The sequence below is a fragment of the Oncorhynchus tshawytscha genome, linkage group LG08, assembly GCF_018296145.1.
Source record: "Oncorhynchus tshawytscha isolate Ot180627B linkage group LG08, Otsh_v2.0, whole genome shotgun sequence".
Classification (NCBI taxonomy): domain Eukaryota; kingdom Metazoa; phylum Chordata; class Actinopteri; order Salmoniformes; family Salmonidae; genus Oncorhynchus; species Oncorhynchus tshawytscha.
The window spans coordinates 2,092,435-2,105,360 of NC_056436.1; positions in this window are offsets into that span (position 1 = coordinate 2,092,435).

Below are 12,926 nucleotides of genomic sequence, written 5' to 3' on the forward strand. Positions count from 1 at the left end.
TTGCCAAAGCCCATGTCAACATCATAAACCCACCTGGTGTTGCCCTTTACTCTGAATATAAGCCAAGCACGCTAAATGGCTGTCCTGCTACATGAAGAACTGTCTTAAAGTTCCCTTTCCTCATTTAAAAAAAAGTTGTAATTGAGCACAGACTGGTCCTCCCCCGCCAGATGCACAAGGCACAGTAAATTCAGCCTATACACTGCTACTCAAACTTGCTAACAGTGTCTAGTACAGTCTGTTATTGTCATTTTAACAAATAAGATATGGTTCATTTTGATTGGTTAAATATGGTTTGTTATTATAGCCTACAGCTCGACAACAACAATGGTTAGCCTACACCCTGGATTAACATGTATAAAAAGTGGAAGTTTACCACCACATCGAATGGACTCGCCTTCATGGTCAACTACAGATGGGAAAAACAGTATAAACTCTTCACTGAGTGAGAGGCTCTTGAATACATATATCTTCTAACTGGGGGTAACAGTCACATTGCATCTCTGTTGTCTATGTAGCTTACGTCATGGCAACATAGCCCTGCAGCTACCCCCATTCCGTTCCTTACAAAATGGCCGATAGACAAAAGTTGAGCCTTTCACCGCAATGGGTTGAAAAACTCTTGACTGTAATGTGGGATCTTAATGTGTGTCCCATGACTTCACCATGTGGTGTCACTTGCATATTGCCTCCTGATTGACCATATACTTAATGAGGGCCTGTGGGATTGTAGGGGTTCATGAGGAAAGCATCGCTCTCTCTTGTGGCTTGTAACGCGAAGCAACGTCAAGTTAACAATACATCTGCCTTTACAAAGATACACCGTTAGTAGTTATTTTACTCACGTACAGACACATTGGATTAAACTACACACCACAGATGGAGATAGGAATACGAATATTCGACTTCACTGTGTAACAGCAGGCCTAGTTAAGGGGCCAAATGTCCTATACCGGAAAATCATATATTGGAATAATTTTCAATAAAATATTTAAAATGTATTGGGGAAAAGGTATTTAGAAAATATCTAAATATAATATATGTACTAAATACACACTCACACCTCACAACCTTCTCTACACTGATGATAATGCTGAGTTTTTATTGACCTCGGGTACATTAGCATTAGGTTCTCAAAGATACAATTAGCATTAGGTTCTCAAAGGTGCATTTAGCATTAGGTTCTCAAAGGTGCATTTAGCATTAGTTTCTCAAAGGTGCATTTAGCATTAGGTTCTCAAAGGTGCATTTAGCATTAGGTTCTCAAAGGTGCATTTAGCATTAGGTTCTCAAAGTAGCATTTAGCATTAGGTTCTCAAAGTAGCATTTAGCATTAGGTTCTCAAAGTAGCATTTAGCAGGTTCTCAAAGTAGCATTTAGCATTAGGTTCTCAAAGTAGCATTTAGCATTAGGTTCTCAAAGTAGTGCATTTAGCATTAGGTTCTCAAAGGTGCATTTAGCATTAGGTTCTCAAAGGTGCATTTAGCATTAGGTTCTCAAAGGTGCATTTAGCATTAGGTTCTCAAAGGTACATTTAGCATTTTCTCAAAGGTGCATTTAGCATTAGGTTCTCAAAGGTGCATTTAGCATTAGGTTCTCAAAGGTGCATTTAGCATTAGGTTCTCAAAGGTGCATTTAGCATTAGGTTCTCAAAGGTGCATTTAGCATTAGGTTCTCAAAGGTGCATTTAGCATTAGGTTCTCAAAGGTGCATTTAGCATTAGGTTCTCAAAGGTGCATTTAGCATTAGGTTCTCAAAGGTGCATTTAGCATTAGGTTCTCAAAGGTGCATTTAGCATTAGGTTCTCAAAGTAGCATTTAGCATTAGGTTCTCAAAGGTGCATTTAGCATTAGGTTCTCAAAGTAGCATTTAGCATTAGGTTCTCAAAGGTGCATTTAGCATTAGGTTCTCAAAGGTGCATTTAGCATTAGGTTCTCAAAGGTGCATTTAGCATTAGGTTCTCAAAGGTACATTAGCATTAGGTTCTCAAAGTAGCATTTAGCATTAGGTTCTCAAAGGTGCATTTAGCATTAGGTTCTCAAATGTGCATTTAGCATTAGGTTCTCAAAGGTGCATTTAGCATTAGGTTCTCAAAGGTACATTAGCATTAGGTTCTCAAAGGTACATTAGCATTAGGTTCTCAAAGTAGCATTTAGCATTAGGTTCTCAAAGTAGCATTTAGCATTAGGTTCTCAAAGGTGCATTTAGCATTAGGTTCTCAAAGGTGCATTTAGCATTAGGTTCTCAAAGTAGCATTTAGCATTAGGTTCTCAAAGTAGCATTTAGCATTAGGTTCTCAAAGTAGCATTTAGCATTAGGTTCTCAAAGTAGCATTTAGCATTAGGTTCTCAAAGGTGCATTTAGCATTGAGTTGTAGTTGAAAATCCATTCTGCAGCTATTGAGGTGTCGCCAACCCGACAGTTATGAAACAGCAAAAAATTAATGAGGTGATTATTCGAAAAGACATTTGAACATAGAACATACAGTATCTTTGAATATATATATATTTAAATACATTTTCATCCAATGCCTGTTTGCCTGAGGCTGACCCCACGTTGGGCTGGTGGCCGAGAGGTTGCTGGTTCAGGTCCCCGAGTCGACTGGGTGTGGGATTTGTCGATGAGCTCCTGTGGATTGGAGCGTCTGCTTGATGATTGAAATGTAATGTACATGTTAAGCGGCTTCACTGCAGGTACGAAAATGAAGTAATATTTTTTTAAATATATATTTACACTACCCTTCAAAAGTTTGGGGTCAAACAGAAAGCTCCTTGTTTTTGAAAGTAAAGCAAATTTTTTGTGTGCAGTTTGAAAAACAAACGCCTCACAAGTCCTCAACTGGCAGCTTCATTAAATAGTACCCGCAAAACACCAGTGTCAACGTCAACAGTGAAGAGGCGACTCCGGGATGCTGGCCTTCTAGGCAGAGTTCCTCTGTCCAGCGTCTGTGTCCTTCTGCCCATCTTAATCTTTTATTTTTATTGGCCAGTCTGAGATGTGGCTTTTTCTTTGCAACTCTGCCTTGAAGGCCAGTATCCCGGAGTCCCCTCTTCACTGTTGACGTTGAGACTGGTGTTTTTTCGGGGTACTATTTAAGGAAGCTGCCAGTTGAGGACTTGTGAGGCGTCTGTTTCTCAAACTAGACACTCTAATGTACTTGTCCTCTTGCTCAGTTGTGCACCGGGGCCTCCCACTCCTCTTTCTTTTCTGGTTAGGGCCAGTTTGCGCTGTTCTGTGAAGGGAGTAGTACACAGCATTGTACAATATCTTCAGTTTCTTGGCAAATTCTCGCATGGAATAGCCTTTATTTCTCAGAACAAGAATAGACTGATGTGTTTCAGAAGAAAGGTCTTTGTTTCTGGCCATTTTGAGCCTGTAATCGAACCCACAAATGCTGATGCTCCAGATACTGAACTAGTCTAAAGAAGGCCAGTTTTATTGCTTCTTTAATCAGAACAAGAGTTTTCAGCACTGCTAACATCATTGCAAAATAGTTTTCTAATGATTAGCCTTTTAAAATGATAAACTTGAATTAGCTAACACAACATGCCATTGGAACACAGGAGTGATGGTTGCTGATAATGGGCCTCTGTATGACTATGTAGATATTCCATAATAAATCTGCAGTTTCCAGCTACAATAGTCATTTACAACATTAACAATGTATTTCTGTATTTCTGATCAATTTTATATTATTTTAATGGGCTTTTTTGTTGTTGCTTTTCTTTCAAAAAACAAGGACATTTCTAAGTGACCCCAAACTTTTGAAGGGTGGTGTATTTTCTTTTTAAACATTAAAATATTTTTTTTCCCAGAGCTGTCAATTACAATTAGAAATGTTCCAGAGCCCCACCCCCAGCCCCGCCTCCAACTGACAGTGCAGTCGTTACAATTTCTACTTTTTCTTCAGAAGGACACCCCTCCTGTCTCAGCCTCCAGTATTTATGCTGCAGTAGTTAATGTGTCGGGGGGCTAGGGTCAGTTTGTTATATCTGGAGTACTTCTCCTGTCCTATTCGGTGTCCTGTGTGAATCTAAGTGTGCGTTCTCTAATTCTCTCTTTCTCTCTCTCTCTCTCTCTCTCTCTCTCTCTCTCTCTCTCGTAGGACCTGAGCCCTAGGACCATGCCCCAGGACTACCTGACATGATGACTCCTTGCTGTCCCCAGTCCACCTGGCCGTGCTGCTGCTCCAGTTTCAACTGTTCTGCCTTATTATTATACGACCATGCTGGTCATTTATGAACATTTGAACATCTTGGCCATGTTCTGTTATAATCTCCACCCGGCACAGCCAGAAGAGGACTGGCCACCCCACATAGCCTGGTTCCTCTCTAGGTTTCTTCCTAGGTTTTGGCCTTTCTAGGGAGTTTTTCCTAGCCATCGTGCTTCTACACCTGCATTGCTTGCTGTTTGGGGTTTTAGGCTGGGTTTCTGTACAGCACTTTGAGATATCAGCTGATGTACGAAGGGCTATATAAATAAATTTGATTTGATTTGATTTGATTTGATGAGTGTTCTGGTCATTTTGTTGTATAATTTAAGTGTTTTGACCCAGTGTTTTTGACCCAGTGGTGTCACGAATATTACCGAAGGTGGCTCCCCTTCTTGTTCGGGTGGCGGTCGTCGTTGCCGGTCTACTAGCTGCCATTGATCCTTTGTTCTGTGTTCGTTTGGTTTTGTCTAATTGGTTTCACTTGTTCCTTGTTTGGTTGTTAGGGTGGGGTTATTTAAGTTTGTTTAGCCCGCTTCTGTTTGTGCGGGCTTGTTCATCTGTATTTGTGAGAGTGGTTAGTGTTTTGTTGGCTTTTCTCGCTTTTCTAGTATTTTCACAATAGGGTACTATTTTGTTTTGTAGTTACACCTGTGTTGGGTATAACTATTTTGTTCCTGTGATTTTTTTTTTTTGGACATTAAAGTGTGTTTTTTCCCACATCCTTTGCTCTCTGCGCCTGACTCCACACCCATTCACTCATTGAGCGTTACAAGTGGTTTGACCGAGTGGCTTGACCCAGTGTTTTGACCCAGTGTTTTGACCCAGTGGTTTGACCCAGTGGTTTGACCCAGTGTTTTGACCCAGTGGTTTGACCCAGTGGTTTGACCCAGTGGTTTGACCCAGTGTTTTGACCCAGTGTTTTGACCGAGTGGCTTGACCCAGTGTTTTGACCCAGTGTTTTGACCCAGTGTTTTGACCCAGTGGTTTGACCCAGTGGTTTGACCCAGTGTTTTGACCCAGTGTTTTGACCCAGTGGTTTGACCCAGTGTTTTGACCCAGTGTTTTGACCCAGTGGTTTGACCCAGTGGTTTGACCCAGTGTTTTGACCCAGTGTTTTGACCCAGTGGTTTGACCCAGTGGTTTGACCCAGTGTTTTGACCCAGTGTTTTGACCCAGTGTTTTGACCGAGTGGCTTGACCCAGTGTTTTGACCCAGTGGTTTGACCCAGTGGTTTGACCCAGTGTTTTGACCCAGTGGTTTGACCCAGTGTTTTGACCCAGTGTTTTGACCCAGTGTTTTGACCCAGTGGTTTGACCCAGTGGTTTGACCCAGTGGTTTGACCCAGTGGTTTGACCCAGTGGTTTGACCCAGTGTTTTGACCGAGTGGCTTGACCCAGTGTTTTGACCCAGTGGTTTGACCCAGTGGTTTGACCCAGTGTTTTGACCGAGTGGCTTGACCCAGTGTTTTGACCCAGTGTTTTGACCCAGTGGTTTGACCCAGTGTTTTGACCCAGTGTTTTGACCCAGTGTTTTGACCCAGTGTTTTGACCCAGTGTTTTGACCCAGTGTTTTGACCCAGTGGTTTGACCCAGTGTTTTGACCCAGTGGTTTGACCCAGTGGTTTTACCCAGTGTTTTGACCCAGTGTTTTGGCCCAGTGTTTTGACCCAGTGGTTTGACCCAGTGGTTTGACCCAGTGGTTTGACCCAGTGGTTTGACCCAGTGGTTTGACCCAGTGTTTTGACCCAGTGTTTTGACCCAGTGTTTTGACTGGCATCTCAGGTCATTTTGATTTCAGTTCTAAACGTTTGTTTGCCTTCAGAAAGTATTCATCCCCCTTGACTTTTCCAACATTTTTTAAAAGTTACATATTGAATTTAAAATGGATTCAATTGCAATGTTTTGTCACTGGCCTAAATACAATATCATAATGTTTTTTGAAATTTATACCATTGAGTTAATAAAAATCTGAAATGTCTTGAGTCAATAAGTATTCAACCCCTTTGTTATGGCAAGCCTATATAAGTTCAGGAGTACAAATGTGCTTAACAAGTGACATTAGTTGCACGAACTCACTCTGTGTGCAATAACAGTGTTAAATATGATTTTTGAATGTCTACCTCATCTCTGTACCCCACACATACAATTATCTGTAAGGTCCCTCAGTTGAGCAGCGAATTTCAAACACAGATTCAACCACAAAGACCAGGGAGGTTTTCCATTGCCTTGCAAAGAAGGGCACCTATTGGTAGATGGGTGTATATCCCTTTTAAGCATGGTGAAGTTATTAAAGTCACTCTGGATGATGTATCAATACACCCAGTCACTACAAAGATACAGGCGTCCTTCCTAACTCAGTTGCTGGAGAGGAAGGAAACCGCTCAGGGATTTCACCATGAGGCCAATGGTAACTTTAAAACAGTTGCAGAGTTGAATGGCTGTGATTGGAGAAAAGTGAGGATGGATCAACAACATTGTAATTACTCCACAATACTAACCTAAATGACAAGAGTGAAAAGAAGGAACCCTGTACAGAATAAAAAATATTCCTTAACATGCATCCTGTTTGCAACAAGGCACTAAAGTAATACTGCTAAAAAAGTGTCAAAGCAATTTACTTTTTGTCCTGAATACAAAGTGTTATGTTTGTGGTAATTAAATACTACACATTACTGAGTACATCTCTCCATATTTTCAAGCATAGTGGTGGCTGCATCGTGTTATGGGTATGCTTTGTAATGGTTGAGGACTTGGGAGTTTTTCAGGATAAAAAAAGAAACAGAATACAGCTAAACACAGGCAAAATCCTAGAGGAAAACCTGGTTCAGTCTGTTTTCCACGAGACACCGAGAGACTAATTCACCTTTCAGTAGCCTAGTAACCTAGAACTACCTGTCACTAATCTAGAACTCAATAATCTAGAACTACCTGTCACTAATCTAGAACTTGATAATCTAGAACTACCTGTCACTAATCTAGAACTCAATAATCTAGAACTACCTGTCACTAAACTAGAACTTGATAATCTAGAACTACCTGCCACTAATCTAGAACTCAGTAATCTAGAACTACCTGTCACTAATCTAGAACTCAATAATCTAGAACTACCTGTCACTAATCTAGAACTTGATAATCTAGAACTACCTGTCACTAAACTAGAACTTGATAATCTAGAACTACCTGCCACTAATCTAGAACTCAGCAATCTAGAACTACCTGTCACTATTCTAGAACTCGATAATCTAGAACTATCTGTCACTATTCTAGAACTCTGGGCTACACTAACTCATGTAATAATGACAGACGCACTTTCTCCATTACAAGACTTGAAAGAAATGATTCACACATCAGTAATTAGATACATAAAACCAACTGGTCACAGTAAAAGGAGATCTTAAACAACGTACAATCACAACTGTTTTACAGATATGAACTGGGCAGGGAGATTCTATGTAAGTCTAGGCCTAAAGATAACATTGTGCTTTACTGCCCTTTATGTTTATGGTGTGGACGAAGAGGGAGAAATGTCAAATCTTGTCAACTGAACCTAATTTGATCAGCTATGTTGTTTGCTATTGCCAGACAATAAACGTAGCACTCGCCTGAACCCCATGATCCCTGTGAATCCTGCAGTAGCGTCAGTCTAGATGAGGGGTAACATCTGTCCCTGTGAATCCTGCAGTAGCGTCAGTCTAGATGAGGGGTAACATCTGTCCCTGTGAATCCTGCAGTAGCGTCAGTCTAGATGAGGGGTAACATCTGTCCCTGTGAATCCTACAGTAGCGTACTGGTTATATATAGATGTGTTCTATTTGTTCTATATAGATGTGTTCTATTGGTTCTATATATTGGTTCTATATAGATGTGTTCTATTGGTTCTATATAGATGTGTTCTATTGGTTCTATATAGATGTGTTCTATTGGTTCTATATAGATGTGTTCTATTGGTTCTATATAGATGTATTCTATTGGTTAGATAAGCCAGTTGTGTCCATCTGTGGAGAAGTCAAAGTTAGGGCAGTGGTTTCTGTCTGTGGTGAAGTCAAAGTTAGGGCAGTGGTTTCTGTCTGTGGTGAAGTCAAAGTTAGGGCAGTGGTTTCTATCTGTGGTGAAGTCAAAGTTAAGGCAGTGGTTTCTATCTGTGGTGAAGTCAAAGTTAGGGCAGTGGTTTCTAAAAAAAACACCCAAACAACAGATATTAGCTAGCTAGATAAGGTTAGCAAGATAGGCAGCTAGCTAGCTAGATAAGGTTAGCAAGATAGGCAGCTAGCTAGCTAGATAAGGTTAGCAAGATAGGCAGATAGGTTAGCAAGATAGGCAGCTAGCTAGCTAGATGAGATTAGCATGCTAACTAGCTACATGGACAGCTGTCAGGGGTGGGGGTGGGGATGAGGGGGCGAGACTAGTCACTCAACACAGATAAGATGACGAAGAGAGCATTTATACATGTCATCTCTGCAACCTCTGTTTCTAATGGGGGAAGTGCCACTTTCTTAAGAGTGACTGAACAATGACAAGATGGCTCCTCAGTGTCTCTGACCTTGTCCCTGACAGACACAGACCCAGACCCAGCTCTTCAACCCCATTACAGACCCAGACCCAGACCCAGCTCTTCAACCCCTGTACAGACCCAGACCCAGCTCTTCAACCCCTGTACAGATACTGACCCAGACCCAGCTCTTCAACCCCTGTACAGACCCAGACCCAGCTCTTCAACCCCTGCACAGATACAGACCCAGACCCAGACCCAGCTCTTCAACCCCTGCACAGATACAGACCCAGACCCAGACCCAGCTCTTCAACCCCTGTATAGACCCAGACCCAGCTCTTCATCCCCTGTACTGACCCAGACCCAGTCCCAGCTATTCAACCCCATTACATACATCGGCACCCACAGCCCCATGGCCCCACAGCCCCGCCAACCACCTCGGACTGAACCCTGGCCCTATGCACATTTAGAAAGTCATGTAAAATGTGAACGATTTCTCGATGAATGGAGATTTACATTCTCATTTACATGGGTCTTAATTGACGTGGGTCTTATCTAGAAGTGAATCCTTACTGCATAGCGTTACCATTCACACCATTCACAGGCCAGTTTCAGGACCCTGTGACGTACAGAGCACCCAGCCTGCCTCATGGTGAGAGGGGGGTCAGGAGACCGCTGACAAACAATGAGGAGGCTTTTACATAGCCGTAAAACCGTCATTACTAGCCCAAGTGTTAATTTACTTCTGGCATTTATTAAAGACAGGCTTCTATTTGAGACAGGCTTCTATTTGAGCCAGGAGTCTATTTGAGACAGGCTTCTATTTGAGACAGGCTTCTATTTGAGCCAGGAGTCTATTTGAGACAGGCTTCTATTTGAGACAGGCTTCTATTTGAGACAGGCTTCTATTTGAGACAGGCTTCTATTTGAGCCAGGCTTCTATTTGAGACAGGCTTCTATTTGAGCCAGGAGTCTATTTCCTTAAATGCACACAGATTTTGCTCAATAAAATGTTGATGAGATGACATCCTTTTTATTGTGACCAGTAAAAACAGTAGAATAACAAATCCATTACAGATCAGATTTTCAAAGACTAGGCTGCCTATCAGACAGCCCAGATTAAGCTCTACAGCACCATTCTCTCACTCATTCCACCTCATTGCACTTTGTAGGTAAGGCTTTCTGGGTAAGTCTCATGGAGGTGTGAGGCTTTCTGAGTAAGTCACTAAGAGCTGTAAAGCTTTCTGGGTAATTCTCTAAGAGTTGTGAGGCATTCTGGGTAAGTCACTAAGAGCTGTGAGGCTTTCTGGGTAAGTCTCATGGAGGTGTGAGGCTTTCTGAGTAAGTCACTAAGAGCTGTGAGGCATTCTGGGTAAGTCTCTAAGAGCTGTGAGTCTTTCTGGGTAAGTCTCTAAGAGCTGTGAGGCTTTCTGGGTAAGTCTCATGGAGGTGTGAGGCTTTCTGTGTAAGTCTCATGGAGATGTGAGGCTTTCTCGGTAAGTCTCATGGAGGTGTGAGGCTTTCTGGGTAAGTCTCATGGAGGTGTGAGGCTTTCTGGGTAAGTCTCATGGAGGTGTGAGGCTTTCTGGGCTTTTCATACCTGTATTTTACATTATTTCCACTGTATTCTTTAAAAAATTATTTTATCCATTTTGAATTCAGGCTGTAACAAATCAAAATCTGGAATACGTCAACGGGTATTTCTTAACGAAGGCACTGAAGGTACGAACACCTACTAGAAGAGCATTCACAGCCAATTCAAAATATTGATTAGGTATAGCGTTGTTTAGGAATGTAGAATCAGATTGTTTGAAGAACGATATAGAATGATTGCTAAACTCTATCCATCAAATCCCTAACTTTGGCATCATCACGTTTCTGTACAACACAAAAGAGCAGTTATCAACATCGAAGGGACAGCAGTGGAGAAGGTGGAATGTTTTAAGTTCCTCTGCGTACACATCAGAGACAAACTGAAATGGTCCACCCACACAGACGGTGTGGTGAAGAAATGTGGCGTGTCACCCAAAACCCTCACAAACTTTTAGAGATGCACAATTGAGAGCATCCTGTCGGGCTGTATCACAGCCTGGTACGGCAACTGCATCGCCCTCAACCACAAGGCTCTCCAGAGGGTGGTGCGATCTGCACAACGCATCACCGGGGGCAAACTACCTGCCCTCCAGGACACCTACACCACCCGATGTTACAGGAAGGCCATAAAGATCATCAAGGACAACAACCACCCGAGCCACTGCCTGTTCACCCCGCTATCATCCAGAAGGCGAGGTCAGTACAGGTGCATCAAAGCTGGAACCGGGAGACTGAAAAACATTTTCTATCTCAAGGCCATCAGACTGGTAAACAGCCATCACTAACTCAGAGAGGCTGCTGCCTACATTGAGACCCAATCACTGGCCACTTTAGTAAATTGATCACTAGTCACATCTAAACAATGTCACTTTAATAATGTTTACATATCTTACATTACTCATATCACATGTATATACTGTACTTTATACCATCTACTGCACCTTGCCTATGCTGCTCGGACATCGCTCATCCATATATTTATATGTTCATATTCTCATTCACCCCTTTAGATTTGTGTGTTTTAGGTAGTTGTTGGGGAATTCATTGATTACTTGTTAGATATTACTCTTCTGTCGGAACTAGAAGCACAAACATTTCACTACACCCGCATTAAAACTTCTTTGGGATCAGTGCCCCTTCCACAGGACGGTTGAGCTAACGTAGGCTAATGTGATTAGCATGAGGTTGTAAGTAACAAGAACATTTCCCAGGACATAGACATATCTGATATTGGCAGAAAGCTTAAATTCTTGTTAATCTAACTGCACTGTCCAATTTACAGTAGCTATTACAGTGAAATAATACCATGCTATTGTTTGAGGAGAGTGCACAATTTTGAACATGGAAAGTTATTTATAAACAAATTAGACACATTTGGGCAGTCTTGATACAAAACTTTGAACAGAAATGCAATGGTTCATTGGATGAGTCTAAAACTTTGCACATACACTGCTGCCATCTAGTGGCCAAAATCTAAATTGCACCTGGGATGGAATAATACATTATGGCCTTTCTCTTGCATTTCAAAGATGAACGTTAAAAAAAAATGCAAAATTGTTTTTTTTTTCTTTTCATTATCTTTTACCTTTATTTAACTAGTCAGGTCAGTTAAGAACAAATTCTTATTTTCAATGATGGCCTAGGAACAGTGGGTTAACTGCCTGTTCAGGGGCAGAACGACAGATATGTACCTTGTCAGCTCGGGGTTTGAACTTTCAACCTTGCTGTTACTAGTCCAACGCTCTAACCACTAGGCTACCCTGCCTCCTCTCCAGAATTACCAGATCTATATTATCCTACATTCCTTTCACATTTCCACAAACTTCAAAGGGTTTCCTTTCCAATGGTACCAAGAATATGCTTCAGGTCCTGAGCTACAGGCAGTTCGATTTGGGATTGTCATTTTAGGTGAAAATTGAAACCATGTGCATGTGACCAATAAAATGTAATTTGATTTGAGACACATGTTAAGATACTGTATGTGTATTGATTGAACCCCCCCCACCAACATACCACTACAGCATCTCACCCCCCCTCACCCCACCCCACTAACACACCATCACCTCCACCCCCCACAATACCAATATAATTCCTCCCCCACCACCCACCCACTTCCGCCACACTACTTCATCCATTCTATTGTTTTATCTGTCCTGTCTTTTCTCATGACACCCCTCTAAGAAGGAGGCCAAAAGAGCAGATCAAACCATTGACCCCCAACACTGAGATGGGGCCCCATGAGGGAAGGCAGCTAACATCTGCTCCCTTAAGGCCAGCCTGGCAGATGGACAGCACAGAGAGAATGCTGCTCGTGCCTGGAATTCTGGAGGGAAACAGAGACAAAAGATGAGGAGGAACAGAGGGAGGGAGAAAAGGGAGGAGCCAAACAGCCAACATGCCCTGACAAAGACCCATCAGAGTGGTGGCAATGGGATGAGGGAGAGAGGTAGAGAGAGACATGGAAAGAGAGAGAGAGAGGCAGAGATAAATATGGAAAGAGAGAGAGAGATATGGAAAGAGAGTGGGAGAGAGAGAGGTAGAGAAAGATATGTAAAGAGAGAGAGAGAGAGAGAGGAGAGATGGAAAGAGAGAGAAAGGTAGAAAGAGACATGGAGAGAGAGCGGTAGAGAGA